The sequence below is a fragment of the Taudactylus pleione genome, unplaced genomic scaffold, assembly GCF_031769625.1.
Source record: "Taudactylus pleione unplaced genomic scaffold, aTauple2 ptg000408l, whole genome shotgun sequence".
In the NCBI taxonomy this organism is placed as follows: Eukaryota; Metazoa; Chordata; class Amphibia; order Anura; family Myobatrachidae; genus Taudactylus; species Taudactylus pleione.
In genome coordinates, this window is record NW_028284810.1 from 3,453,468 (window position 1) to 3,478,988 (window position 25,521).

General features: G+C 40.5%; 2 pseudogenes; one reads left to right on the plus strand and one right to left on the minus strand.

Moving 5' to 3' along the window:
• Window positions 1–21,882: 21,882 nt before the first annotated feature.
• On the minus strand, window positions 21,883–22,001 carry LOC148506281 (5S ribosomal RNA; annotated as a pseudogene).
• A 2,506-nt stretch (window positions 22,002–24,507) lies between these two features.
• Window positions 24,508–24,626, plus strand: LOC148506282 (5S ribosomal RNA; annotated as a pseudogene).
• The last annotated feature ends 895 nt before the right edge of the window (window positions 24,627–25,521 follow it).

A 25,521-nucleotide genomic window follows, 5' to 3' on the forward strand; every position in this document is an offset into this window, starting at 1 on the left:
ATGTAAAAAAGGGGTAAGGGCTTTTATAATATAATAATCTAATCAAATGGCTAATATGTGTTACACTATCTTAATAAAATCTGAATCCTTTTCAACTATGGACATTTTCATGCTTTCACCTTTCTATAATTGCTTTTTGCAAAAGAAGTTCTACAGATCTGTTTGATACAGCATGTAAGCACATTTATAGGTCAACACATTAAAATAATAATAATAATTCAAAATACTGTACAAATGTGGTTATCTTGCAATGTAGTGGTAATTACCCCTTCTTATTAATGATCACTCCTCTTCTCTGAGTTATCTGGCTAAACAGCTGGCAGCGCTGCAATAATCAGTAAAGAGCTGCTTTGTCTTGTGAACTTAGTCATGGTGGGGATGATCAGGACTAGAGATATGTGTGGACCCCCATATTTTGGTTTTGGATCTGGATTCCTCATCATGTTTTGGTTTAGCAAAACCACCCTAAAGTGTTTTGGTTTTGGATTCAGATAAAAATGTATTAAAAATCAACAAAAACGAATACAAATTGATACAAACAGTGAATCCCAAACCCGAGTTTGGTTTTTATATCAGAGATCCTAACCAGCAACAGATCCGAACCGGGACACAAAAGTGAATCCAAACCTTGGCCTGCTTCTACTCAGAACCCCTAAATTCAGGTGTATTCGGATTTCAGAAATCCAGACCTGCACATCTCTAATCAGGAACATTGATTCTGAAGAACAAAGGGAGAAAGAAATGCTGTTACGGACACCCAAAAAAGATCAACCTCTTGTGAACTGTAATAGATCTCATACTGTCAGCTTGTCCAGGAAATGTTAAGGTACAACTGTTGCATAAAGTTAAAGCCCCAAGAGCAACAATTTCTAAAATAAGGAAGAGCAGAGACTCAAAACCACTATATCTTAAATTGATATATGTGATATTTTAAAATTACTCAATCCAGGAGGTCACAAATACATAGTAAATTTTATATTATTCAACTAATACACTAATTTATCTAATGAGGAACAAAGATCAAATATTGTCAAATTACAGATTTATGCAAATCATTACAAGTAACAAGTTGCAGTGAACTCCACTTAAGTTTTGAAGTGACAATGGTGGTGAATTTACAGGACCTACTGAAATAATATAGTATTGGCCACCAAAAGACAGTTCCATAAACCTTATAGTGAAAGGGGGTTGAGGATAGGAAGAACAGCAGCACAACTCTGGACTTAAAATATGTCAAGCAGTCAAAGGGATTATGGTAGGATACAGTGAGAGTTCCAAAGGATACAGAAAGCTAAACCTAAGAACAGACAAGTTGACTATCAGCAACAGCATTAATTGTGTTGAAGATGTAAGAAATTATACAATGATCTAGCTAGCCTTACATAAACAGGAGAAACAGGAGAAGTCCATCACTATACGACTCACCACACATCTTCACCATGAATGAGAGCATACAGTCAAGAACAGATTACAAAGTAAATAATTGTACACTGGAAAACAAGAATCAACCACTTCTATGCCTCTCAAACAAATCAAGTGTAATTAATATATGTGAACCCACATTCTAGAAAGGCATATCTCATCTTTCTGAAAAGGAAGCCAGCAGATGGACAAAGCAATTGTAGTCCATTCATGATAACCAATCCTGGATACTCTATGAATTTCCAGCAAGGAGAAAAGTCATGACCTTCATATTGCTTGCAAGGTTGATTGGTACAAAGATGGTAAGGATGATCAAAACAAATCCTTTCTTTCAAAAAGACATAATAAGTTACTAAGGTTAATTGGTGTTACAGACTAAGCCTCAGCTGTTGAGAAAGGGTGTAAGGTTAGCAAATTGTGTGTTGATGAAGGGCAATATATAAGCAATCTCATTGACTTATTTGTTTTCATTGGACAGTGCCATCACCCAAGTCTTCGGCTCTGGTTGTCACTGGGCATTAATAGGCATTCCTCTTCTTGAGAAGACCCATCTTTACCTAAACTAACCTTTTAAAAAAATGTCACTCAACACACCTACAGTAGTGTGACATAGATAAACAATTTACAGATGTGTCCATTTACATCTATCCTCTGTGCACTACAAATCGCATTACACATAACGCCTGAGCACCATGCGACTTGGTAAAGCCAAGCGTCTTTTCGTGTGACTGTTTCCCTTAAAATGTGTCTTATTTGTAAAGTGATGCTGTTTGCAGTTATATCTGCATGAGAAATGCTACATTACAGTGTCAGCTGTTGTGCACTACTGTAATGTAGCATTTTGCATGCAGATACAGCCACAGTCGCACACAGAACATAGGCATGCCGCATATCATTTTATGTAGTCTGGCCATTGGGCTGCAACCATCGCAACTGATGTCCATCTGACAACATACAACAGAGTAAACATTGGTAACATTGTTGCTGTTCAGACAGTCACGTAGCTTGTATGTCAAGTCAGACTTGCCTCAAACACTGCAGCTCTCCTGACACGCAGAGAGCTCTCATGCTGCAATGGAGATTACAATGTCTAATTCATGCACACCCATTATACGGAATTTAAATGGTCCCAACACACCTGCATTTGCCTAACCCCCCCATTACGTCTCTCAAACGCTGACTACATGTGAAACCTCTGTGCAAGCATGATTGCAATATTATCACTGCTCATGCACAGTGCAGCATTTACACATTATTATTATTATTATTATTATTATTATTATTAGCCTTTATATATATGGCACCACAAGTGTTCTGCAGCGCCTTACATAGTACATAACCTAATAAATGAACAAGAAACATGTAACTTACAGTACATTACAGTGCAGGACAAGGACACGACTTATATACATTGCTGCAATAGCGATTAAAGCACTCACAATAAGCAGCAGGGAGTTGGCAGTCACGTGTTAGGTGCCCTTATGGGGAGTAAGGAGTAGAAGAAAATGTAAAGAGAAGCACATGAGGGAAGAGGTCCCTGCTCGTGAGAGCTTACTATCACATGCGCAATGGCTAGCAATCGGCTGTTCTGTGTAAGTATCGGCATGCATAAACCTAGGATTGCAGATGCATGCGGTAGGCGTCTATTTCCTACAGACACCTCCTGCTGCATATGCATTTTAGTTGGACGGTATTGTGCACTGTTCAATATTGTTGCATTCAGAATCAGGCCCACAATCAATAATACTTTACTGAAGAGCATTTTTTTTTCAAGTAGTTAGTATAATAGAGTTTTATCTATATGAGAGCAAGCAAATCTGAAAGGCAACATATGGATTTTTCTTTAAATAAATAAAAGGTGGCATTTTGTTCAATAAACTCTGTGTTGATGTAGTGAAATTATAGAAAACTAAAACATAACCTTTTAAGCATTTTTTTTAAATAGTTACTTGTACAGTATTACATTAGACAGGAAAGGAGTCAATGCGGTCAAAATTCTATACTTTATATAGCTTTGTAACAGTTTTACAGTTCTGATTGCAGAATAAATCCAGACAATTCCATAATAAATATTAAACAAAATCTTATTAATTTAAACAGAACGTCATCTTATATTTTGTAATATTAAACAGGATATCTAAAATAATGACATACAGTGTTAAAGCTGAAATATGTAAGGCACGTGTAAATGCACAAGCTAACCAAGATGGGTGTCACGGCCAACATGACATGAAAAAACGTATAGCCACCAGCAAAAGTGATAACAATAGTTTCTGTCAGCACATCAAAAATAGTTATAGAGCAGCCAGAGGGAATACCACAGTAACCCAGAAATGTCCTATACTTTCTTGTTCCATCTTATGATAAATCTGTAGTGACCTTTACAGGGAGGTGTTCTGTTTGTACAGCAGATTTATATCTTGCAATATTTCTTCAAGATAACTTTTGCTACCTATTCTAGCGAAGGAAAAAAATATATTTGGTAAGTTTGAGATATTACACATAAAATACATTTAGGTATTCAAATAACATTATTTGAAAATGTATTTGAATATAATTTATTGTGGCAACTTGAGGCTTCCTATTCCATAGTAATAATATTAATCTTACAACAATAGCTGGAAACACATAAAATATATACATTACTGCAATAGTTAATTGTCATAAAATATTCTAGTGCAGCTCAACCAAGAGTGTGTGTATATATATATATATATATATTTACATAACAGTGTCAAGAAAATTGCACGCACTTCAAATATCTGGGTGCTGCAATCACATGAGATGTTTCTTATGGGACAACTGTATGCTTACAAAAAAGCAATAAAGAGACCAGCACACCACCTTCTGAATAAGCAAAAGCTTTTTTTAGAAGCAAAGTATCATCACAGAGCCATAATGGTATAGCATCGATAATGTAAGTCACATATAAATTTTGACTGCAGATATACAGTACTCATCATCTGCCATGTGATGTCATGCATCCATCAAAAATTTACACTGGCCCGACGTCCATTTCGGTGGTGAACCGCCTTCATCATGAGCATGACTGCCACAGGGACTGCAAACACAAACTGTAAATGCGTGCCATTGATTTAGAAAATCATTAATATTTATGGCTATCAGTTGCATTTCGAAAGGTTCAATATTTGTGATGTCGAGATCAGTGGTGATTTCAACATTGTTAAAATCTTGACATGTCAATATTTTCAGAAAAGCTACATGTGGAATTCCAACATTGCCAGAATATCGACTTTAAGGTTAGGCTGCGGGATGGGAGGGTTAGAGTTACGCACTAGAGGGAGATTAGGGTTAGGAGGGGGGGGGTTAGGGTTAGGCACTACAGGGAGGTTAGGGGTAAGGATTAGGGTTAGGGGCACTGTACTTACAGAAATGGTGGCACAAAGATGACTCCTCCAGAACTGACAATCACTTGACTGCCGGGACTCAGAAGCTAACGCTGGGGAATCTGCTGCCACCAGGACCAGGTAAGTGACATCTGGAGCACCAGGGATGATATGTCAACATTTTATGTCATCATTTCATCAGTGTCTACATGATGTAGCAGTAGAATAGAAGGTTTCCTTTTAAAGAAACCTTTTGCATGTAAATGAAAGTGCTAGATGGGTAATAATTATGAAAAGTTAAGTCCCGTTCACACTTTTATCACAATATGGGTACATAAAAAACAATAATACAAATATCTAAAGAAACATTTTATAATATTGAAACAATGCTTCATTTTTTTTCAATACTGTATCATCAGGCTTTTTTTTCCTGCAATTTCATCTAGCTAAATTCACTTGAGACAGTGAACTTGTATTACAGGAAATGATAAAATTGAGCAGGACTTTGTACTTGGAGATAATAATTGGATAGGTCAGGTAGGTGAAAAAATGACATATATTACAATATATCCTATACATGAAATGGACATCCTAATTTTTTGCTTTCATACACAAAATTTCCTGTGCTGATTTGGAAGTCATAGAAGTTGAAAACTGTCTTATTAATAGCAGCCATCAGCTTTTCAGTAGTTAAAATGTTTAACAGATGACTAGGGTTAGTCTTCTTAGCAAAAGCATGATATTAGCAGCTTGACTCAAAAAAAGTCTTAATAGAAGTGATCCTTTAGTAATTAGCTTGATCTCTTTATATTAATGAGTGTAATAATTTTAGTTAACCTGATTAGAAAAATGGAGTCAATTTATATTTAGATCATAAAGTATTTTAGTAATACATAAATAAGAAAAAATGTAAATAAACAGCACGAGACACCTAGTGCGACTAGAACACTTCAACACAGTAATAGGTTGCAAATTTGTAATAAATGCGAGTTTAGTGCTAAACTGACATTTTTTTACTCACATGCCAATGTAATAGGGTGCAACTATAATAAAACTCACATTTCTTGGGCTTTACTATAACTCGCAAAAAACATCTCGCATCCAGAAGTTTTCCCATTCTCTAGATAGAACCCGGGCAATGTAATAGAGTTCAAGTACTTCACTCACACAAATTACTGCCTGAGAAATCACAAAAACAATAGACCAGCTTCAGGATAGTGAGTTTATCCTGAGCAGGTCAGAGTAACACAGAAACATACACATATCCATGAGATACATGCAAGCTTCTGTGTGTACATATAAAAACACTTTTAAAAATTAAAAAAAAGACCCCCCAGGAACATAACCAGCACTGGGCTATATAAAACCTTTCCTGGTCCTAAAAATACAGGGTCCAAAATGCGTAGGGGGCCCCTGTATATTATGTACTAGCACAAGGCTTTTCTGACCCGGTCCTGGTTATGGAAAAACGGGACAAAACAAGTAGTGGTCCCCTGTAATTTCCATAACCAGCACCGGACTCTTTCTAGCAGGGGGGGATACTGCCACAGCCCTAGAAATCCTTTCACCGGGTTCCGTGGCCAAAGCATTACCCCTAACCACTAGTCAGTCCAGGCCGGAGATCCCTGGAGAGTTAGGGACCCCCCCAATAAAGGGGTCCCCCTCTCCAGAGCACCCCATGTCTAGGCCGATAGCCCAGAGCTATGGTGGGTACCGGGTTGATAGTGTAGTGTTGTGTAAAAATTAGAAGTAAAATATTGTCTTTAGCTGTTGCACTACACATCCCAGCAATCCTCCCCCATATGCTGGTACTTGGAGAACCACAAGTACCAGCATGTGGGGCATTATGGGCCCGCTGGTACCTGTAGTTCCACAGCTAAAGAAATACTTAAGAAAACACAACACACACACCGTGTCAGTAAAAGTGTATTATAACACACATGCACATTCACACTTACACTCACACTAACTGACACACATACTTACCTAGTATCCCTGATGACATCATGTCCCCTTATCAAGTAGGATTACAAAGGGGTACCTATAATAAAAAATCCATACTCAACTCTCCTATGCGATGTTAATGTCCTCTTCGGTCCCTGTAGGCATCCATTGGGTTAAAAAAAACAAAATGCATAAACCCGAAACCATACTGGTAAGGAATCTATATTAGAACCTCTATACACTCCTTCCTATACCTTCTAATATCCTGCCTATACCTTCTAAGGATGACGCTAATTTGCGTACGCAGTCATACAGTAAATAAATACTTCAGACCTGGAATCTGTGGGTCCAAAGCACAAATATTATTCAAGTAAAAGTACAGTCAGTTACACGCTATTGATCCAGACACAATTTGGCGCAAAGGAATTATACAGACCCAAGTACAGTATACATACACAGCGCTTCCGGACCAGATGTTAGGCATCAGCAAGAAACCCCTTCGTCAATCAGCATTTAGCAAGAAGACTAAGACCCAGTGTTGGAGCACACATATTTATACCCCCCAGAAATAGACAACACAATAGAGAAGTTTGTTGCTGATGCCATTGTTTCCCAAGGGGGATACATCTGTTACAGAGCATTTAACAGGCTGAATCAAATAGACCCAACCCAGCCTCCAACAACTGAGGGTCTCTTGTTTCCCGCCCCATGTAACATCCTAACAGTTGTTCATGTTATATACATTTTGTTGCTTGAAGTCTCTGCGGTCTATAAGTTGAGAATGCATGATGCGATTTCCACACCAATAATACCGGAATTCTGTTGCTCAAAAGTGAAGTCCTTTGTTCTCCCAGGCTCTTGTGTAAATGCAAATTAGCACAGCTACAAGACCAAAAACCTAAGATAACACTCTTGGCTTTGAAGGTATTTTTATTGCAAGAAGCCTGCTAATGTAAGGTGTGTATTCGAGCAGGGCCACCTGGAGTGAGAGCAGACGTTGTATCCAGGATGATTGTCTACACAGACTAGTTGTCACGTGGCCATTTGCTCTGTTCAGCTAATGCAATATATCCTTTAGGAGAATTATAATAATATACACTTTATCCAGAGCACCCAAACTACGTAAAGGCATGAAATAGGCTTTTGGTGAATCGCCGTAACTTATGGCGATGGTCACAGATGCAATCGCATGATGCTAATAGTAATATCGCCACATGCACTAAAGAGTGAGTTTATCTAAAATGGCGCTTAGGCGGTCATTTGCAAAATGGCGTCTTGCGGCCAGTCGCAAGATGGTGTCGCTGTGATTCAATTTTAAACTGATCTTGTCTCAGCCAATAATCCAGCTTCGACACTGGACAGGAGGAAATCCTACTGTACAAGGGGATATGATATGATGTCATCAGGAATACTAGGTGACTATGTGTGTCAGTTAGTGTGCATGAATGTGTGCATGTATGTTATAAAATTATAATAAACTTTAACTGAAACGGTGTGTGTGTTGTTTTTTTTGTAAGTATTTTTTTAGCTGTGGAACTACAGGTACCAGCAGGCCCGTTATGCCCTGCATGTTGGTACTTGTGGCTTGCTGGCTTGCTGGGATGTGTATAGTACCACAGCTAAAGACAATATTTTTGCTTAAAATTTTTACACAACACTACACTATCAACCTGGCACCCACCACCTAGGGGTGCCGGGGATAGCCCCAGGATATGAGCCAAGGCCTGGGGTACCCTGGAGAGCAGGACCCCTTTATTGGGGGGTCCCCACCTCCCCAGAGATCCCTGGTCTGGGCTGACCCAGGATCAGTGTGAACGGGGCTGACCTGAGCATAACCCAGATTGATTGTGCTGTGTAAACGATGTCTGACCTGGGTTTGAACCATGGACCTTATTCAGACCCGCTCGCTAAGGCGTGATCGCTCGCTCTGAGCGATTTTTGCACGGGGAAGGTGCTTGTGAATGGGGCAGTGGATGTGCAAATGCAGGCATGTCAGGCCACCAAAATGCCATTTAAAGGGTGTGCATAATTAGTAAAGTAGCATCATTGTACACGTCACCAGCATATATCTCAGCCAGCACTGATCGCTGTGCTTGCGGCAGGCTAAGGCAACCCCAAGGGCTGCGTGCAACTCTAATGGCTCTCGCTGGTCCCGTTTAATCCTACATTTTCCGGAGATGAAGTGTGTTGTGAGTGGCAAGGGGGCGTCTTTAGACACTTGCGAGTGCACTTTGCCGTAGCTCGCTAAAACATAGTGGGCGGCCTTATGCGACGCAGTGCGAGCACTTCATTTAAATATCCGGACCCTTTTTGCAAGCGAGCGACCGCAACTTGCGAGCAGGTCTGAATGAGCTCCCATGTCTGAAAACCCAGGTCGGGTCCCATTTTTGGTGGAAAAGAGGTATAAGTGGTATTCTGGTGGTATTTTAAATTCTTAAACATCTAAGTCCATTCTTAAACATCTAAGTCCATTCTTGTGTTTGGCTCCACAGAGGAAGGCTGGTCTATAGTCTGACAGACACTAACATTACTAAAAATAAAATTGTCCATATGTTTTTTTCCACTGTTACAGACCTTGGAACTGTATAAGGCTTCAGTGGTTTTACCAAATGTTCAGCTCAAAACAATCAACAAACCAGAAGCTAAAAATTATAGATTTTATAGATTACCTGAAGGTGTCACTAATTTCATAAAGGCTGATGTGGATAATAATGACATAAGTGTGTGCTAATTTTGTATACAATTGTTCTAAATACTGATTCCAGTGATAAAAAGTTGTATACAATAAATTAACTTTTTAAAAGATTTTGTATTAACAATCACTGTATAGGGCTGCAAAAGTATGATGAGGACTGCCATTTGAAACTAAGTACATATAAAACATAAATGCCAATGACAAACCAATCATGAATTCTGGTTCTAAATGTGATATTTATTTTTTAGCTGCAATTAAGAAGCTGAATTACTTTAATAATGATGTATAAGTATTTAGCCACTGTAATTGAAAGATAAGTTGTTACAGCAAAAACAGACTATTATCACATCATGGATTAAGGGTATAGCCTTGTACACACTGGACAAAATATATGAACGATAATGATATCTTTTTGAACTATATATCATTCAAATCGTCCAGTGTGTATGCAATTACCGACAAATGATGCGCACTTCCGCGGGTCGTTAACGATATCACCAGTCATTTGAACATGCGGTTGTCACAAGCCATCGCACAGCTAATACCATGCAAGGTGAACGCCGGACAAGTGTTCGCTGAAGTCTGGTTTCTGCTGAGCCTCTGCACTAATTACTGCCTGTCTGTGTGTACAATAAGGTGAACACTGATTGATTCTCCTGTCTCTGCACAGCCCAGGTGCTCTCTGGTCTGTCATTAGGGAGACTTGCTCTGGTTGGGCCCTGTTTCTGTTAAATTGTTAAATTCCAGCCAGCCCTTCACTTCATGTCAGTGAGAGAGTTTTCTGTTCTGGCTTGTGACTGTATCTCCTGTACACCAGTAGAGTTCCAGTGTTCCAGCATCTCCATTGTTCCAGCATGATAAATTACCTTGGCCACTCTGTTCCATCCAGGCGGCACAATCTGCATCCCACCTGCTGTGTGCTGCTCGAGTCATCCAGGCAGCACCGTGTGCATCTCTGCGCTCAGCCGCATGTGCCATCCAAGCGGTACAGAGTGCACCCCCGGGCACATGTTAGCGTCCAGCATCTTGTGTCAACCCGGTGACATTAAGCCACACTTTAGCATACTCATAGTGCTATTCTGCACATCCTCACCAGTGTCAACCTGGCGACATTGGCCGCACTCCAGCATCCTCAGAACGGTATTCAGTATACCAATGCCAGTGTCAACGTGGCAACATTGGCTGTACTTTAGCTTGCCAAGGACGCAATCCAGTATTGTTACACCAGTGTCAAACTGGCAACATGGCCATACTTCAGTGTCCTTATTGTGCAATTCAGCGTGCCTGCACCAGTGTCAACCCGGAGACTTACCAGCCCTCAAGGCTGCTTCCACAGCCCAAAGGCTGCATCTCACCTCCAGTCTTCAGGCCGCAACTAGCCAAGGCCGACCAGCCCTCAAGGCTGCTTCCACAGCCCAAAGGCTGCATCTCACCAAAGGCCCTCAGGCCGCAACTAGCCAAGGCCGACCAGCCCTCAAGGCTGCTTCCACAGCCAAAAGGCTGCATCTCACTTCCAGCCCTCAGGCCGCTACTAGTCAAGGCCGACTAGCCCTCAAGGCTGCTGCACGGCCCAAAGGCCACCTCATCTTCACGGCCTTTAGACCCATCATGCCAAGAAATCGTCCAGCTTTCAAAGCGGAAGCATAGCCGCATCCTGCCAAGAATTACCTGCCCTCAAGGTTGATAATCCGGTTATACCCTCAGAGTCACCACCGTGGAATAACAGCAGTCCAATCTGGTAATATCATTAATGATGCCATGCTGCCGAATGCAGCATGGCACCCACCGTCGTTTGTTGTTTCTGGCATCTGCAAATGTGTATGCAGTTGCCGATGCTGGCACCCCCGCTATGTCCGCCGCATCTGACATTGCTGGGTACACACATCGTCTAGTGTGTAACCAGCTTAAGCATGTTGCATTATAATTGGAAAACATACTAGCACAGAGGTTCCCAAACGTGGTCCTCAAGGCACCACAACAGTTCGGGTTTTAGAGATAGCCATAGTTGAACACAGGTGATTAAATCATATTGACTGAGGCACTAATTAATTCACTTGTGGTCCAGCATGGATATCCTTAAAACCTTGCCTGTTAGGGTACATTGAGGACTGAGTTTGGGAACTTCTGTATTAGTAATTACAGGTATGCAACTCAAATCCTTGCAGTACCAGTATGTTGCTAGTATTAAATGACTGAGCTGGAGTACATTTATACAGTCAAATGTAGAGTTTAATGTAAATGAATGAATCCCATGCATGACTTTCATGTAAGCTGATTTACGTTTAATAAAAACCTGAATAGCTGAGTATAAAACTGATACTTTAATTTAATAGTAAGGATTATTGTGCTGACTAATAAGTGTTTTTATTGTATTTTTTTTTATAATCCCAATACAGAGACTTAATTTAACACTAAATAAACTGATCTCAGATGTGGATGATTAATCTTTGTGTTTTAAACACTGAGTTTAATCACTCCTGTTCTGAAACAAAGTAATTAATAGAGTTTCAGAATTAGTGCTAGTACTGAAAGCCTATTCAATAGTATGTGTCAGTGTGGAAGCAATTAAGTGTTACATTTAAAATGTGGTGTAGAGTCTCCTTCTCACATTCCCTCTAATACTGACACTTGTCTTAATTGTAATTATTTTGGTACAGCTGGTTTCCTTTATACAAACTCACTTTAAGTTTAGGACTCTACTGTAATAGTTAACCCATTAGATGAAACAATACTGTGCGTTGACTGACTTTTGTTTCATTTAGGTATTTTTTTACAAAGCTATCCTCCAACATAGTTTTGTCACAAGGCACACAATACTAGTCCCAATTACTTTCACCATTTAGATCTCAGCCTGCTGATTGCCTTCATTCAATTTTTCACATAATGAAACTGCCTCTTTCACATGCAGCTCTGTCTTCACTAACAATCACAGAAGTGGTTATGTTGCTGTCTCCTCTAAGATCAACACACTCATCTCTGGAAATAATTTTTGCTGCTGTGAACCATGTGATGACCTGAGATCCTACAGGTTTTTCTATCTCTGCCCACTTCAAAACTTTGTACACATGGAACGTTTATTTTATTTAATTATCATGCATGACTCAAGCTGCATACACACACAACGATTTGGTAAATGAACAACTTTAGTAAACGATTTTCGTAAATTTTTCCCTTGAAAAAATGAACTAAAATCGTTCATTTACTAAATGTAATGAACGATTTTTTTTAACTACAAACGATTTTTGCATATTCCCTTACTGAAAATCGTTGAGTTGGTCAGTCTGACTGAACTACAAACTACAAACTTGAACGCGCATGAATGAAAATCGCTCATCGTTTTAACTCAGAAAGTGAACAATTTTTTCAATGATTGAAAGATAACCGATATTGTTATCGATAATCATTCAAAAAATCGTTGTGTGTGTATGCACCTTTAAGGGTACATGCTAATATACACAGAGCCACAGTGGTCTGTTTTTGGAGCGGAGTGGTTACCTATGTTATATATATATATATATATATATATATATATATGTGATCAGTATGTATTGCTGGCTATAGGGATGCCTCTTGTCACAATACCGATAATACTTACTCTCCTCCCCCCTAACGCAAACCCTCCCTTCTTGCTGCCTAACCCTAACCTTCCCCACCTTGCAACCTAACCCTCCCCGTTAGTTCCTGAAATTAAGTCGCCCTCCTACATGCCTAAACCTAACCCTCCCCTTTAGTGCCTAAACCAACCCCCCCAGTGGGAACTGACCCTAAACCTCCCCCCTAAGTGGGTTCCTAACCCTAACCTCCCCCCCAAAACCTAATGCTAACCCTGCTAATTGCCCTAAACCTAACAGGACGGGTGCCCTGGACTTTCCTCGTTCAGGCACGTTTCCTCCTGGATTCCAGCATCAGAATTAAGATAGGCATTTGTATTTAGATGCCTATATTAACTCCCTTTTTGGGATTTCAGCATCGGCATAGAGACCGGCGGCCATAAGGTCTGTCGACTACATCCCATATATACAGCAGGTAAGATAAGTATTGAACACATCAACATTTTCACAGTAAATATATTTGTAATGGGGCTATTGTAATTAAATTTTCACCAAATGTCAGCAACAACCCATGAAATCCACACATACAAAGAAATCAAACTTTAGATTTCCATAAATTAAGTTATGTGTAATAATGTGAAATGACACTGGGAAAAAGTATTAAACACGCTTACTGAAATTTATTTTTTTACCTTGTACAAAAGCCTTTGTTAGTAATGACAGCTTCAAGACGCCTCCTGTATGGAGAAACTAGTCAGGTGTGATTTTGGCCCATTTTTCCACACAAACAATCTTCAAATCTTGAAGTTTCCGTGGGCCTCCTCTATGAGCTCTGATCTTTAGTTCGTTCCATAGATTTTCAAGTCAGGTGATTGGCTGGGCCATTCTAGCAGTTTTTTTTTTCTTTCTCTGAAACCAATTGAGAGTGTCCTTGGCTGTGTGTTTGGGATAATTGTATTGCTGATATGTCCACCCTCATTTCATCTTCAGCATCCTGGTAGATGGCAGTAGATTTTTATCAAGAATGTCTCTGCACATTTTTGCATTCATCCTTCATTCAATAATATGAAGTATGCCAGTACTGTATGCTGAAAAACAGCACCACACCATGATGTTCCCACCTCCAAACTTCACTGTTGGGATGGTGTTTTTGGGGTGATGTGCAGTGCCATTTCTCCTCTAAATATTGTGTTTATTATGCAGTCTCGTAACTAGGGTATTTGGAGCCCAGGGCAATTTAAATAGTGGAGCCCCCCCTGCACAAGTAGATGTGCGAGCGAAAAAGTGGGCATGGTCACATGCCACAAGGGGTATGACTACTGGAAAATGGGGACATGGCAACATGACACACCACCATTTATAGTCACTCTGGGAACATTCCTTTCAATTCCATATGCACCTTAATGCCCCTCTTGCAAGGACCACTGTAATAGTGCCCCTTATGCAATGTCCCCAGTAGCAGTGACCCTTCTGCACTGCCCCCAGTAGTGCCCCTTATACAGTGCCTGCAGTAGTGCACCCAGTATAGCGACTGTATACAGTGCCCCTTATACAGTGCCCCCAGTAGAATCACTTATATAGTGCCCCCAGTAATGCCCCTTATACAGTGCCCCCCTATGCAGTGCTCTCAGTAGTGCCCCTTATACAATGCCCCCAGTAGTAGTCCCCCCTATGCAGTGCCCCCAGTAGTGGTTCCCCCTATGCAGTGCTCTGAGTAGTGCCTCTTATAGAGTGCCCCCAGTAGTGGTCCCCCTATGCAGTGACCATTTTACAGTGCCCTGAGTAGTGGTCCCCCCTATGCAGTGCTCCCAGTAGTGTACCTTATACAGTGCCCCCAGTAGTGGTCATCCTTATACAGTGCCCATTATACAGTGCCCCAGTAGTGGTCCGCCCTATACAGTTTTCCTTTTATAGTGCTCCCAGTCCCTCACATGCAATGCCCCCAGTAGTAGTTTCCCCTATGTAGTGCCCCCAGTAGTGCCCTCCATTCTCCCGAGCTGGCCCGCACTGCATTATGTGAGAGACATCATGACATCTCTCCCATCACCCACTGTGGGAGCTGGAAGATGGAGCACATGAGTGAGCTCCAGCCTGGCTCTGGCAGGGGGCACAGCAGTCAATGAGAGTCTATATGACTTTCATTAGCTGGCTGCCAAAACAAACACACTGCCGCCGGGTAGTATGAGTCTACTATTCGGTGGCGGTGTTTGTTCATGTGTAGTGCAGACTACACTCTGAGCGGCCACACTACATTCACCACCCATGTCCTGGACTGTGTTTGGCTGCGCTCCTCATGCCACAAGTCTGATGGCACCCAGGGCATGTGCCCTGCTCGACCTTCCCTAGTTACACAACTGGTAGTATGGTATACAAAGAGTTCAATGTTGGTCTCACCTGACCAGACTATTTTTTCCCAGTATTTCATAGGCTTGTCCAAATATTGTGCAGCAATCTTTAAACTAGCTTCAAATTGCTTTTTCATCAGCAATGGTATCTTGGGTGGTGAGCGTGCATACAGGCCATGGTGGTTGAGTGCATTACATATTGTTTTCTTTGAAACAATTGTACCTGCTAATTCCAGGTCATTCTGAAGCTCTCCACAAGTGGTCCTTGGCTCTTGGACAACTCTTCTGATAATTCTTTTCACTCCTCTGTCATAAATATTGTGAGGAGCACCTGGTTTTGGCCAGTTTATGGTGAAATGTTCTTTCTACTTCCAGGTTATGGCCCCAACAGTGCTCACTGGAACATTCAGAAGTTTAGAAATCCTTTTTTAACCAATGCCATCAGCATGTTTTGAAACAATAAGGTTGCGAAGGTCTTGAGAGAGCTCTATGCTTTTACCCATCATGAGATGTGTCTTGTGTGACACCTTGGTAATGACACAAATTTTTATAGGCCATCAGTTGGTATTGAACCATCTTATATTAATTTGCACTGACAAGGTGCAAGATTGCTTTCTAATTACTGAAAGATTTCAGATGGTGTCTTGGCTTTCCATGCCTTTTTGCACCTCCCTTTCTTCATGTGTTCAATACTTTTTCCCTGTGTCATTTCACATAATTACACATAACTTAATTTATGGACATCTATGGTTGGATTTCTTTGGATTTGTGGATTGCATGGGATGTGGCTGACATTTGGTGAAAATTTCATTACAATAGCCCCATTACAAATATATTTACTGAGAAAAATGTTGATGTGTTCAATACTTATTTTACCTGCAAAATATATATATATATATATATATTGTAAGCTGAACAGTGCTGAACTCTTTTATCTTAGAAGAAACAGGGTATTTTGATGATGAGAGGAGGTGCAACACTTTCATGATAATTAATCTCAATAAAATATTACTCCTTTGAAGAAAAGTTAGTGTCTGCCATATATAGCTCACTATGCTGCTTGCCACCTTGAGTTGAATTTCAGCAAAAAATAGGGTATTTATATACTGTATATAAATATTAGCGACACACCCTGACCACACACGGGAGCAATTTAATCTCACCATAACCCCCTGCATCTCATATCAACCTACACCATGTCACCACAGTCTCCTGCATCTCACAACAGTCTCCTGCTTCTTACTACTGCCCCCTGCATTTCACCACAGTATCTTATATTAACCCCATGCATCTTGTCACAGGCCTCTGCTACTCACTCCTGGTTCTTACCACAGCCCTCTGCATCACACCACATGCCTCTGCAGCCCACCACAACCCCCTGCTTCTCACTCCTTCCCCTTGCATCTCAGCAGTGTCACCACAACTCCCACTGCTGCAACCTGCAGCTGGCTGGGGCCCGGCCACTTGGATGTGCAGGGAAGGGCAGGAAGATCATGGATGAGAGATTTGTACTGCAGATACTGTAAGCATTATCAACAGCATGTCCACAGGTTGGGGCACCTGTGCATATTTTCACAGCCTCCATGCGCAACCATCCCCAGCTGCCGAATATGGTGATGAGCAGTGTGCTCTTTGCACAATGTACCCTGTATGCACTGTGCTTCCTGTTGAGCTTCATCATGGTGGTGCTCCTGCCCAAGAACAGTGCTGACTTCCATGGGAGGTGCCTCCTGTTCACTGGGGGCATATGGTTCAATAGGAACTTCACACTGGAGTTGGAGCAATTAATTTTTGGAGGATTCTGCCTGCAGGTTCAGCTTAGGGATGGACACTGGAATCTGCTGGTTGCTAACTATCAATGTTTTTGTTCTGATGTTAGTGTTTTTACCATTTGATGGTGACAGTTTAAATACCAATGAATGGAAATCATTAGAATGTATTTTCAATACTTGTTTGTTTTTATTAAATTGATGATAGCTGTGAATCCCCTGGCTCCTTCCTGGCTACTGTGTTTGCATAAGGGCATCTTCATGGGTTCATGAAGGAGGCTGTCTGTCTCAGATGTGATGCTGCTCAGTTCCTGACTCCAACCCATCTCTAGACTGCTGCTAAGCAACAGGGCACATTGTTGTCTCTAATTGGCTCTTCCTGTGGTCCTGCAACTGCATCAGCAGCAGTCAGTCACTCACATAGCACAACAGTGCTTTCTGTGATTTGCTTCATTTCAAGCCTCAGTTTCAGAGTCAGATGCTCTCTTGTTGTTTCAGAATCATGGCAAGTTCCTATACAGCAGTGTGGTGCAATACATTTTCACTAAAATCATCACTGCTTGTCTCCTTTTTGTCACAGATGACTGGTTCATACCCTAAAACTTCCTTGACCAATGCTATATAGAATAGTGTAAACACCAACAAAATCCATCCAGTGGTTCAAGAGATTATCTAAAATGAACAGACAGACTAGGAACTTTATTTTAAATATAAAGAGATACAGTGAATATATGTATATATATATATAGAGAGAGAGAGAGAGAGAGAATTGACTGTGAGTGACAATTCCGCTAGGTCAGTGTAAAATTTGCAATACTGTGCAAATAATTGCTTATAAAGTGCTAATTAGTTAAAGTGCATAAAGGTACTTAATAAATACAGTTATTGAATAAATACCAGAGTGCTTAATAAATGAAAATACATAGTTGTACTAAATTACACCATACTGTCCTCATACAGCAGAATGTAGTGATCAGTCGGGTCCATGGGTGTCTGCCTGTAGTACTAACCTCCTGTTCCCCAGCACTCCTGGAATTGTCTCCCCGATCACCAACAAATCCGACCAATTCTTCTCGGAGATCGGCGAGTTCCGACGTGTGAACAGAGAGGAGTGTGCGCACTAGTGTTTCTCCGGGTGAGTTTTACTTGTCTGCAGTTATTGCCTCTTTAGGAAACCGATGTAATATAGCCAGAAGGTGCTAGCAGTGCCCAGTCCCCTGTTGCTATAACAAATCCTGCATAGGAACAGAACTAGGACACTCAATGTCAACAGGGAAAATACAAACTTGAAAAGGTTCGGAGGGCCCTGCTCGTGGGAGCTTACAGTATGGGGAATACAGTGTCTGGTCTATTTTATTATTCATGTATCTGGGTAAGGGGGGGTAACAGGTCCCCTCTAGATGTATACAGCCATGCTGATTGCTGACTACACGGACCCAAGAGCATGTCCTGATATGTCACATTCAGTATTACAACATCTCGGCTGTACATACACACTGCATGCATATCACTGCATGTTCTAGAGGGGGAGTAACTATGATTGTGCTTTCAGAACAGGGACACAGGACTCGTCCAAGGAAGAACTGGACGTCTCGCTAGACACTCATCAATGTAAGGCTCCTGTCTGTCTCCGTCCAAGCAGGTGGTCACACAGCGGTAACTAACCAGCGGTCTGTGTGTGGTCTGTGTCCTAGGTGTATACTGCTACAGAGTGAACCAGCAATTGTTCACATCCCCCGTCGGAGCCAAATCTGCCTGTCCCATATTTAAGAAGTGCAGGTTTGCATATTAGACCAACATGTACAGTGAGTTATATAATAGTAGGACATTGTAGATATACTCCTGTTTCTGCGATAATTTTTGGGTGACTAATTCGCCCCTCTCTTCCCTTCCATGCATTTTTTTTATTTTCTATTATTGAGAGTCTTTTCCAGCTAGAAAGTCGCCCGGTTCACAGAGGCTGTGTCCTATGCCAGTCCGCTGTAATTACTCCCGGGTTACGTGCTGGAGAAAAATGCAGACATTCCCCTTTATACAGAACTTTATGTATCTACGTGACTGCACCACCCCTAATCCATATACCGCCATCATTATCACTGCGCACTATGCACCGCCCATAATCCATACACCACCATCATTATCACTGTGCACTATGCACCGCCCCTAATCCATACACCGCCATCATTATCAGTACACACTATGTACCTCCCCTAATCCATACACCACCATCATTATCAGTACACACTATGCACCGCCCCTAATCCATACACCGCCATCATTATCAGTACACACTATGCACCTCCCCTAATCCATACACCACCATCATTATCAGTACACACTATGCACCTCCCCTAATCCATACACCACCATCATTATCAGTACACACTATGCACTGCCCCTAATCCATACACCGCCATCATTATCAGTACACACTATGCACCTCCCCTAATCCATACACCGCCATCATTATCAGTACACACTATGCACCTCCCCTAATCCATACACCACCATCATTATCAGTACACACTATGCACCGCCCCTAATCCATACACCGCCATCATTATCAGTACACACTATGCACCTCCCCTAATCCATACACCGCCATCATTATCAGTACACACTATGCACCGCCCCTAATCCATACACCACCATCATTATCAGTACACACTATGCACCTCCCCTAATCCATACACCACCTTCATTATCAGTACACACTATGCACCTCCCCTAATCCATACACCACCATCATTATCAGTACACACTATGCACCGCCCCTAATCCATACACCGCCATCATTATCAGTACACACTATGCACCTCCCCTAATCCATACACCGCCATCATTATCAGTACACACTATGCACCGCCCCTAATCCATACACCACCATCATTATCAGTACACACTATGCACCTCCCCTAATCCATACACCACCTTCATTATCAGTACACACTATGCACCTCCCCTAATCCATACACCACCATCATTATCAGTACACACTATGCACTGCCCCTAATCCATACACTGCCATCATTATCAGTACACACTATGCACCACCCCTAATCCATACACCGCCATCATTATCAGTACACACTATGCACCGCCCCTAATCGATACAGGAAGTACGTGTTCCCACAATGGCTGAATGGAGCAATAAAATGAAATGTGTTAGTAGGACAGAGTATAATATTGTATCAGACAGTTTTATTACTTTTTCGGATCCCTCCCCGTGTATGGAGTATCTGGGTGCTGTGGTGATGCCGCCATTGTTTGCGCAGTTCCCTGTGGCACCTCATAGCATGGGACGTCTATTCTCATGATCACACTCCGGATCAGCAGCCTATAGGAGTCACTGACACTTATTCATCATATGGGTACAACGTCGTCCAGCTGCTAAACATGGCGGCATCCAGCATAAAGGCGGCGTACGTCTGACTAGTGCCAATGCTGATCATAAGACCCAAATAAATAAATATCAGGATGATGCCAATATATAATTAAAAAACATACAATTTATTCCAAAAAAATATAAAACAGAGATATAGCTAAAACAGAGAAAACAATGGGGATGTTTAAAATTAATTCTCAGAATGTTCAGTGTAATATTTTAAAAAAAGTAAAAGCTTATCTGAGTAAAGGTTCAACGGAATACAATTTTCCTAGGACAAGAGATAGGGTCCCAACGCTTTTTGTCTGCTGACTTCTTCATGGGGATAGTGGTCAAGGTGTAATGTTCACCTATTTATACCCCCTTCTATTCCATTAGGGATTAATCACTTCCGGGTCAGGGTGAAACTTTGCACCTGGTAAAAATTGCCTACATCCTCCTTTTCTATATAAGTTGTGGATCATTAATAATATTAGGAGCATATAGTCATATTAGTAAAACATGTTTAAAACTTTTTTAAGTAGTCCAGAAACTTGTTTACTGGCTCCAATCTGTCCATGATACGAGAGATACGTCACTTCCGCCTTTCTGAGGTGTCGAGCACGTACTGGCATTAGGTGTGTCTCTTCATCAATATTGGCACTAAGCATCCAAGATCATTTCCGGCCTCCATTACTTCCGCATGCTGCTTCCAAATGCACCCCGTCGCGTCTACCCGAACACTACTTTCCATGTACTCACGGGCATCTGAGGCATGGTTTGAATGACTCATAACTTTCGCCATTCCAGCGCTGATGCATGTGCAGTATTTCCACCCTTCTTTTTCCGCTCACCATCTGTAATCACTATGTTTAGATGGTATATTATATTCCCTGGAAATAAGCAGAATTCATCATGAATATACTTATGATGATTATGCAGAGAAAGGGGGATATAAGATTATTAGAAACTTGTAAAAAACCAAGGTAAATTAATAAATATTTAAAAGAGGAATACATATGTGGCATTTAAAAGATAATAGATCTGACTGAATGTTAAAAAAGTCAGATTGAAAAAAATGTTGAGATATTCAAATTTCATAAATTAGTTATTTCATGAGTAGAGTCTTTATAGTAATAAGGATAAAATATAATCCTCCCAAATTCAGGATACAGTCACAAGGTTTTGAGAAAAATCTAGTAGGAAAAAATTAAAAAAGATGTTGAAGAAAATGTTCATAAATTAATTGTTACATAAGTAGTCTTCATGGTGATGAGGTAGGTGATTAGGATAAAATAAATTTCTCCAAGGTTTAGGATACAGTCACAAGGTGTGGAGATTTAATTACAACTGTTTCTTTTAAGGTGCCTTATGCTCAAGATAACAGTTTGTTACTCCCAGATAATTTACTAGCAAGGTAGTTTATTTGCCCTACTGGACTCTAGTATCTACACCACCAGGTCTTCCCCGGAGGTCTCCCATCCAGGTACTGGCCAGGCCCAGACATGTATAGCTTCCAAGATTGGACGAGTTTGGGCACACGCATACTGGTATGAGTGTAGATACTGTCGAGTTCCTTTCTCTCCTTGTTCCCATCATCATTTTTCAGTAGGGTTAATTTGTAACTCCTTGTAGTTAGGATATATTACTACACCTGATATTCTCTGGGGGTCTCCCTCCCAGATACTTGTCAGGCCCAAGAAACATGATTCAACCCATCAGGGAGCCCACTTTCATGGGTATTGTCATGTTGGTATAGTAGAAATAACCCTCTATCCATCTTCTTGTTACTTCCTCACAGGAAAGGTGCAATCTCGTAGCTATTGTTGAATCCTTTGGGAGCCATGCTGTTGAGTTCAAAGATCCAGTACATTTCCCGTCTGGCTAAAAGATTTCCTAAATCATCTCCTCTGTCACTTAAAGTCACATGTTCAATAGCTTTGAACATTAGGTCCTCAGGATTTGAATTATATTTATTTAGAAAATGTTTGGACACTGCATGACTTTCTACTTTGTTTTTGATGTTCCTAATATGTTCTTGAATACGCAAATTCAATAGTCTTTTTGTCTTGCCAATGTATTTGATCCCACAAGAGCACTCCAACATATAAATGACTGATGAGGACATACAGTTCATAAAACTTTTGATGTCAAATTCCTTTGTCCCATTCGAATCTGTAAAGGTTTTTCTCTTGGGGTGCAGATATTTGCATATGTTGCATCATCCGCATTTGTAACTTCCCTTGCAACTCAAATTACCACCATTATTTCCCTTCTTCTCCTTTGTTAGTAAACTTGGTGCCAAAATGTCTTTTAAGCTTCTATTTTTTCTATAAACGATCTGTGGTTTGCATGGCAGTATCTCCTTTAGCACCGGATCCATTAAAAGTATATTCCAGTTCTTATCTTATCTTCTTTTCTTGACCATTGAAAGTAGTGATGAAGGGGACCATTTCTTTTTTCAAATTTTCAGTTTTATATTGAAGTAGATTGTTTCTATCCAATGCTTCAGTTTTATCTAAAGCTTTCTTCAGGATCTCTTCCGGATATTCCTTCTCTCTAAATCTATCAGCATACTGTTCTAATTGTTCCTTACATGTTGTTTGATTGCTGCAGAGCAGCGATAGGGACAACATTTGCTCCCAGCTTTGCAAATTTATTCATGGGATGCTGGGAGAAAAATTATGTGTATACCACCAATACGTATATAGATAATTTAATCTTTTATAAGAGGTCTATAGACAATATTTTAATCATTTGGCATGGACAAGAGAGAGATTTTAACCAGTTTTTATTATCATTCTCAAACAATAACATGAACCTGAAGTTTACCTCTAACTTCAACAATTTTTAGATCTGGCTTTAAGTGGGGAAGATTCCAAGATCATGACAAAGAATTTTATCAAAAGTGTGGGTGCCAATAGTTAGTTGCACTACAAAAGCTGTCATCTTAACAGATGGAAACAAAACAAACCATTTTCTCAATTCTACAAGATTAAACGAAACTGCAGTGATCAAACAACATGTAAGGAACAATTAGACCAGTATACTGACAGATTTAGAGAGAAAGAATATCTGGAAGAGATCCTGAAGAAAGCTTTAGATAAAACTGAAGCGTTGGATAGAAACAATCTACTTCAATATAAAACTGAAAATGAGAAAAAAGAAATGGTCCCCTTCATCACTACTTTCAATGGTCAAGAGAAGAAGATCAAAACATCTCTGAATAAGAACTGGAATATACTTTTAATGGATCCAGTACTAAAGGAGATACTGCCATGCAAACCACAGATTGTTTTTAAAAAAAATACAAGATTAAAAGATATTTTGGCACCAAGTTTACTACCAAAGGAGAAGAAGGGAAATAATGGTGGTAATTTGAGTTGCAAGAGAAGTTACAAATGCGGACAATGCAACATATGCAAATATCTGCACCCCAAGAGAAAAACCTTTAAAGATTCGGATGGGACAAAGGAATTTGTCATCAAAAGTTTTATGAACTGTATGTCCTCATCAGTCATTTATATGTTGGAGTGCTCTTGTGGGATCAAATACATTGGCAAGACAAAAATACTATTGAAATTGCGCATTCAAGAACATATTAGGAACATCAAAAACAAAGTAGAAAGTCATGCAGTGTCCAAACATTTTCTAAATAAACATAATTCAAATCCTGAGGACCTAATGTTCAAAGCTATTGAACATGTGACCTAAAGTGACAGAGGAGGTGATTTAGGAAATCTTTTAGCCAGACGGGAAATGTATTGGATCTTTGAATTCAACACCATGGCTCCCAAAGGATTCAACGAGAGCTACGAGATTGCACCTTTCCTGTGAGGAAGTAACAAGAAGATGGACAGAAAGGGTTATTACTACTATACCAACATGACAATACCTATGAAAGTGGGCTCCCTGATGGGTTGAATCATGTTTCTTGGGCCTGACAAGTATCTGGGAGGGAGACCCCCAGAGAATATCAAGTGTAGTAATATATCCTAACTACAAGGAGTTACAAATTAACCCTACTGAAAAATGACAATGGGAACAAGGAGAGAAAGGAACTCGACAGTATCTACACTCATACCAGTATGCGTGTGCCCAAACTCGTCCGATCTTGGAAGCTATACATGTCTGGGCCCGGCCAGTACCTAGATGGGAGACCTCCGGGGAAGACCTGGTGGTGTAGATACTAGAGTCAAGTAGGGTGAATAAACTACCTTGCTAGTAAATTATCTGGGAGTAACAAACTGTCATCTTGAGAATAAGGCACCCTAGAAGAAACAGTTGTAATTAAATCTCCACACCTTGTGACTGTATCCTAAACCTTGGAGAACTTTATTTTATCCTAATCACCTACCTCATCACCATGAAGACTACTTATGTAACAATTAATTTATGAACATTTTCTTCAACATCTCAAAACCTTGTGACTGTAGCCTGAATTTGGGAGGATTATATTTTATCCTTATTAGTATAAATACTCTACTCATGAAATAACAAATTTATGAAATATGAATATCTCAACATTTTTTTCACTCAGACTTTTTTAAACATTCAATCAGATCTATTATCTTTTAAATACCACATATGTATTCCTCTTTTAAATATTTATTAATTTATTAATTTACCATGGTTTTTTACAAGTTTCGAATAATTTTATATCCCCCTTTTTCTCTGCATAATCATCATAAGTATATTCATGATGAATTCTGCTTATTTCTAGGGAATATAATATACCATCTAAACATAGTGATTACAGATGGTGAGCGGAAAAAGAAGGGTGGAAATACTGCACAAGCATCAGCGCTGGAAGGGCGGAAGTTATGAGTCATTCAAACCATGCCTCAGATGCCCGGGAGTACACGGAACGTAGTGTTCGGGTAGATACGACGGGGTGAATTTGGAAGCAGCACACATGCAGAAGTGACGGAGGCCAGAAATGATGTATCGCATAACCTCTCGGATGCTAAGTGCCAATATTGATGAAGAGACACACCTGGAGCCAGTATGTGCTCGACACCTCAGAAGGGCAGAAGTGATGTATCGCTCACGATCATGGACAGATCAGAGCCAGTAACAAGTTT